Source organism: Phaseolus vulgaris, chromosome 6 (genome assembly GCF_051622355.1).
Source record: "Phaseolus vulgaris cultivar YP4 chromosome 6, ASM5162235v1, whole genome shotgun sequence".
Classification (NCBI taxonomy): domain Eukaryota; kingdom Viridiplantae; phylum Streptophyta; class Magnoliopsida; order Fabales; family Fabaceae; genus Phaseolus; species Phaseolus vulgaris.
In genome coordinates, this window is record NC_143503.1 from 14,423,514 (window position 1) to 14,431,214 (window position 7,701).

The following is a 7,701-nucleotide window of genomic DNA, read 5'->3' on the forward strand; positions in this document are numbered from 1 at the left end:
GTATCTACACAAAGGAGGGAAAATTAGTTTTGATTTTCCCAACAATGATATTAGAACTTAGTTTTGATACAAGATGGAAGGAGTCTTTACTGATGGAGACATGTTCAAGTTTAAAGGAGACAATTATTCCTATTGGAAGCTCATGATGGAGGATCACTTATACTCTAAGCATATGCATGAGCCCGTTTCTTGCAAAGACAAACTAAAAGGTAAGAGTGACAAAGATTGAGAAATTTTGAATTGAAAAGATGTTACAATTATTCGAAAGTATATTGATAGAAGTTTGTTTGAGCACGTGTCCACATACACAAATGCTTATGAATTGTGGTCAAAATTTGAATCTATGATTCAAAAAACAAAATCCAAGAAATAAAGCATCTCTTGTTAGAAAACTGTTGAAACTCTCAAGACTACAAGGATGGTCAAAGTATGATGGAGCACTTGAATTCATTCAAGGGTATTTTCAATCAATTGACAAAAATAGATATGAAGATTGATTATGAGTACAGGAAATTTTGCTTCCTAGTTCGTTTCTTGAAAGTTGGGACACACTAGTGGTCATGCTCAAAAACTCAGTCCCAGATGGGAAGATCTCAGTGAACACTGTTTCAAACAATATGTTGAATGAAGAATCCAAAAGGAAAGAAAGAAGCACAATTTTTAACCTGAAGCAAATGTTATAGAAAAGTGAGGAAGAAATTAATCTTGTGGAAGAAACAAAAACAAAGGCAAAGGCTAATCTCAATAATGCACAAGAACAATAACATGTTATCACTGTAACAAAGAAGTTCATAAGAGAACTGAATGCAAATTTCTGAAGAGAGACCAGAAAGTTGGAACTATCCATCCAGACCTAGTTAATCCAAAGAAGAAGGATTGTACTTCAACCACAACCATTATTGTAGACAATGATGTTTTTCTCATTGAAGAAGACAATTACCTAAATGTTACGTATGGTGATTGCTCTTCGATCGTTGACTCTGGTTCCTCTTTCCATGTAAGTCCACATGAAGGTTTTTTTTCAAATTATAAGAAAGGTGATTATGGTACTGTGAAAATGGAAAACCATGTTACAAGCAAGATTGCAGGTATTGGTGATATCGTGTTCCTAACAAACACATGAAAAAAGCTTGTATGAAGGAAGTGAAACATGTTACAAAAATGCGTCTCAATCTTATCTAAACGAGTTTGTTGGACGATGTTGGTTGTATAAGCCACTTTTGTACTGGAAAGTGGAAACTAGCAAAATGGAACCTCGTCATTTCTAGAGGTTCAAAAGGAAGGATCCTTATACATTATGCAAGGGAGAGTTTTGTTCTGTAGAGGAAAAATGTTGCTACAAACTTCAAAGATCTTTGGCATAGACGATTGGAACATATGAGTGAGAAGACACTTAAGATGCTCACCAAAAACCACTTGCTAGGTATAAAGGGTCAAATCTTGGAATTATGTACTTATTGTATTTGTGGTAAACATTGTAGAGTCAGTTTTCAGAGATCAAGCGATCCCTCAATGAGACAAGAGGTGTTTGAACTTGTGCTACAAATGTTTGCGCACCATCTAAAAAATCTATTGGTGGAACCTATTATTTTGTCACATTTATTGATGATCACTCAATAAATGAAGAGCCTAACCACCAAATCATTTTCATTACTTTCCACAGAAGAGAGCATCAACAAAGTTCAATACACAAACAAAAACGACTAGAGGTATGTAAGTCGCTTCAAGAGTGAGCTTGAGTTGCCGTTCCACTTAGGTAAACACCATATCCCTCTATTCGGCTTAGGTGTATTGGGAGTGAACAAACAGAGATTCTTTCCGGGATGACAAGAGGAAACCATATTTATGAAATTGATTTCATTGGTCTTTTTCACCTTGGCCCAATTCCTCGTTTTTAAATGGGGAGTCATTCTTCTCTTGTTTCTCTTGGTTGGGGTGAAGTCATTCGTTCTTAGTGGTCCAATCCCGTACCCCTCCGGTCTGGCAAGGAATCCAATCAGTACATAACTGAGGCAAGGCAATCGTTTCTTTAAGTCAGTGTGCTCTAGTCTAGGTATTTGATGACCCCTTTGTAAGGGAAAGGGAAGTACAACTAACTTTATATATATATTTTTTTTACTATTTACTATATAGGATAGGGGTTGCTATGTATAAAGGGTCAAATCTTGGAATCTTATACTTATTTCATTTATGGTAAACATTGTAGAGTTAGTTTTTAGAGATCAGGTGATCCCTCAATGAGAAAAAAAGGTACTTGAACTTGTGCTACAAATGTTTGCGCACCATTTAAAAAATCTCTTGGTGGAACTTATTACTTTGTCACATTTATTGATGATCACTCAAGAAAAGAAAAGTATGGGTGTACTTGTTGAAAACCAAAGTTCAGGTACTGTCAGCATTTAAAGAATTCCATGCTTGAATGGAGCATGAGATTGGGAAAAAATTGAAGTGTCTAAAAGTAGACAATGATGGAGAGTATTGTGGTCTTTATGAAGCCTATAGCAAGTTGTATGACATTAGAATGGTGAAGACACCACCAAAGACTCCTCAACTGAATGAAGTAGCTGAAAGAATGAATCGTATGATTGAAGAAAAGGTTAGATGCATGTTACAAGGTGCTAACCTCCCCAAGTAATTTTAGGTGAAACAATAAAGACTACAATCAATCTAATAAACTTAATAACTTCAAGACCTCTAGATGGAAAGATTTTAGAGGAAGTGTGGTACAAGAAGAAGACATCTTTCAGCCACTTGAAGGTATTCGAATGCAAAGGCTTTGTTCACATTCCAAATGATGAAAGAAAAAAGCTAGAAGCTAAGGCCAAGGAGTGTATATACCTTGGGTTTGCAAAGGATGAATTTGGGTACAAATTGTAGGATCATATAAACAATAAAGTTTTGTTAGAAGTAGAGATGTAATGTTCTTTAAAGATCAAACGATCAAAGATATTCAAAAGAAAATTAGTTCAAGTCCAAAGTTTGCATTGATTCAGGGGGAGAGATTTCTCAATAGATAGATCTTGATGAGATAAATCGACAAACAAATCATGTTCACCTATGATGAATAACCAGATCATGATAAGATAATGTTAAACCCTCAAATACAACAAGAACATGAGCCATTAGAGCAACAAATACAAGTTGAATTAATATAAGATGATACATATATCATAATACAATATATCTAAAATTTATTTAAGTGTATAAAGAGAATGTGAAACTAATATTTTTATCATATCAAAGTATAGAACGTATTTTAATTAATAAATACTGATGTGATTCCAATAGCCACATAGAGAATGATTCTTGACATTCTTAGGAATCACCTTGAGCTGCACATTATAGAGGCACTTTTCTTAGAGTTGGATCATTGTTCTAAGACAAGAACTCACCAAAAACTAGTACCAAATCCCAAACTCATTTGGATGAACCAAATATTGTCAAATTGAATCAACAAAGAGATTAAAACTGGAATGACCGAACAGAATTGAACAATTAATCATATGAACCGAACAGAATTAAAAACAAAACAGAACATAGGTGCTGGAAAATAGAAGAACCGAACCAAATCAACTCAAGAACACAAGGCAACATGAACAATTGAAAAAGAAGAAAGGAAGGAGAAGAGAGTGCTCATGAAGATGGAAGAATGTTGGATGATCTCGCCACTAGAAGTGTGGAATGCTCCTAGATAAGAGTGATGCCGCCACTTGAGGACTCCATTGATCCATCAAGATAAGACTAGAGAAGAAGGCTCCAAAAGCTCTCCAAAGTTCACTCAAAATTTTAGTAGAGTTTTCTTAGATTAATTCCAATCTGAATTTTTACAAAGAGAGCACCTCTATTTATAGCCTAAGGTGCTGAAGAGTAAGCTACACAAATTCAAAAAAAAACTCCCTCCTAAAAAGCTTCTAGAATTTGCGCTTAAAACAAAGCATGAGGAAGGTGTGATCCCTTCTCTCACTTTGGCACCTCCTTATTTACTCCTACACCTATCTACTAACACACCCCTCCTAAGACTCTTAACTAAAGACTAAAAGATGCTTTAACAATAGAGGTTTCTAATGTTTCCCTCTAAGCACCTTTCTAAACAATATTTATTTAAAACTTGGCTTTGCCCTTCATGGGATGGTCTTTGGGCTTTTGTGGGCTTTGGCCTTCTTGGGCTTGGGCTTGGGCTTTATCTTTTGCAAAGATTAACAAGAAAAACTTTAAATGTGAAGGCGAATGATCTTGTTCTTCATTATAAAAAGCCACCTTTAGTTGATTCTCATCATACTATATAGAAGATGACACATCCAATCATACATACATATACAATAATAATAACTTTTTAATATATAAAAATAGTGTACTATATTAAAGAATCGGTTCAAAAATTTGAAATAAAAAAAATAATTAATAAATTAACCAATAATTTAATAACAATTTAATATAAAAAGATACACATAAAAGTTGAAGCAGAAAGTTTAACTTGAATATCCCGTTACCTGTAAAAAGAAATGATTTAAAAAATAAAAAAATAAAAGGGAAAAAACTAAAATAAGCTTTAGAACATGTTACATTAAATTATTTACCTCAATAAAAACAAAACAAAAATAAAGTAAAATAAAGAAGTAATGCATGGACTCCTATTCATAAATTAGTATATTATATATCATATGATTGACGTAAAGCATATTTAGTAGCATGGGTATAAGAATTCCACATTGGACTATGCTTTACGTAAAAAGATTTGCATATTTATATTTACGTTGCTACCTCAAGCAAAGCATATCTATACTAAAGCTTTCTTTCTTTTTCTTTTCTTAGTCCCTCACCACCAACACCAAACACGCTGCCATGGAAGCACCGTGTTTGAAATAAAACATCCAAGGGCAATTTCAGGATTTCAGAGAATCATGGGGTACATGTTCCAATTTATGAGGTGCAAGAAGCAAAAGCCCTTAACTAATTATCACTAGGCAGTTTCTTTCTGCACCCCTACGTTTTTCTTCCTGCACCCCACAATGTAATGCAAAGACAAAAATATCCCTATTATTTTTTAAAAATTCCAAAATACACATAAGACCCACACTACTCTTTCTTTTTCCGGACAATGCAATTCGGTAATTTTACGGAATAGGAAATCTGTATTTATTTTTTTGCATTCTGGATTGGGAAATCCATAAATCTTCCGGATTGGTGAATCCGGTAATCTTCCAGATTGGTGAATCCGGTAATCTTCCGAATTGGTGAATCCAGTAATCTTCCGGATTGGTGAATCCGGTAATCTTCTAGATCCATCAATCCGTAACAAAAATTAGACTTTCAGATTCAGTAATCTGGAAAACAACAAGTTGCTTTCGAAACACCCCTGTATTTGAAAAAAAACACAAATCACTTCCGGATTGATGAATCCGTAGCACACTCCTGGATCCCAATATCCGATAACCTAAAAAACTCTAGTTTTTTTAAATTAAAGGTGAAGGTCAGTTTTGGAATTTACAAAATTGTGGGGGTGCAGGAAGCAAAACGTAGGGGTGCAGGAAGAAGAAGCCTTATCACTAACTCGTATACCGTCGGATGTCCGATGAATTTCTCATCTCCTCTTGACTGGGCTTATGCCCATTTGTGAAAATATTTATGTTATTTAGGGTTTGGTTTTGTCCATTTTCATGGAATGGAACAACTAAGTTATTCATAGAAGACACCTTCTTCTTCCCATATAAGAAAGAAATCAAGTTTCTCAAGAATTTCGATATGTTACACTTTCTAGAAAGGATCCTTAAAAAAATTAGAAAAAATTCCTCTAATACTTGATTTAAGAGAAGAAGAGAAATTTTTTAAGCAATTCATATCTAATTTAATCAAAGGTAATTTGTACATGGACCAATCGATTTTATTTATGCCTGGACACTTTATGACACAAAAGATGTGGAAGTAAAAACAAACAAAAGTGGACATTCAAGTCCCAAATTTGACCTATTTTTGGCTTTCTACCAAGTAATATGGGATTCCATGTTTCAAGGCTTCTTTTCTCATGTTCTCCATGCCTCCACTAAATTCTTCTATGATTCTTGGCTAATTTTTCAAACCCAAATCAAGGCCCATATAAGACTCAAAGAAGACTGCTTCTTCCTGCACTTTCATCACTTCTTCAATCACCTCCATAAATGTTTAAATTCCCAAAATTATCCTTAAGTAAAAATATAAAAATAGAAACAAGTTTTACACTACAGATTACATAATAAAAAAGTAAAAAATTACAACTTCTGGATTACATAATTCAAAATCTATTTAACAACTCACAATCGAATTACATAATCTGGAATTTATTTAAGAAAATAAACTTACTGAATTATGTAATCCGAAAATAAAAAATTACCACTTTTAGATTACGTAATCTGACATTGTTAGTTTTTAATTTTTGACTTTCGAATTATGTAATCTGGAAGTGGTAATTTTTTACTTCTGGATTACGTAATCTAGATGTGGTAATTTTTTATTTCTGAATTACGTAATCCAGTAAGTTTATTTTCTTAAATAAATTCTGGATTATGTAATCTAGTATTTTGAGTTGTTAAATAGGTTTTGGATTACATAATCCACAAGTTGTAATTTTTGACTTTTGGATTACATAATCCAGAAGTTGTAACTTTTGACTTCTGAATTACATAATCTGTAATGTAAAACATTTTTTCTATTTTTATTTTTCACTAAAAGATAATTTTAGAAATTTTCAAAATTTATGGAGATCGTCGAAGGAGGTGCAGGAAGATGATGGAGTCCTGAAAGGAATGTTAATCATGTCTTTACAAAAATATAAAAAAATCACACCTATATAATTTATACAAGACTAAAAGAAAAAAATCATAATATTTTATAGTTCAAAGTAGAAAAGTTTTGTTCTAAGATCTTTTTTTTTTTTTCAATCGTGCTAATCATGGAACTTTTCAAATACCAAACCGTTAAATCTTATCATTGTACTACCAACCCTTAACTTGTAAACTGCTGGATGTTCAATGCATATATCATCCTCTTTCTCATTGTGCTTATGCAAATTTGTAGATTTTTTTTTATGTAATTAGGGTTTGATCTTGTCCACTTTCACATAATAAGATGACTAAGTTATTAGCCAACCACCCCTTAACTTGCAATACTCTATATCTAATGCACACATCATACTCCTCCTCAATCAGATTCAAGCCTCTTTATGAAAATGATTATGTTAGTTTTAGAAATTTAGTTTGAAATAATTGAATTTGTATTAAACTTCAATTTAATTTTTTCAAATATTTTTTTTGTAAATTAGAAATTAAATAATTATAAAGTATATATATAATATAATTACAAGATGTATACAAAGTACACACGCTTATATGTTTTAAAATGTCATTATGTGAATATACATTACATAATTGTTTGTGTTGTACCACCAAAATAATTTCATGACAACCACATTCATCATAATTACAACCTTTCTTGTTTTTCCTTAGTACTTTTAGTGATTGATTTAGCATTTCTTATATGGTGATTTGAGATGACAACTTAGCCTTACTCTCTCATACACATAGGTAGATACGAAACAACATTAAATGTTTCTACTGCTACCTTTCCAATGTAATTGTCTCATCGTACAAAATAATCAATGTTAAATTTAATAATTATTTACCTTTTCAATGTAATTGTCTCATCATACAAAATAATCAATGTTTAATT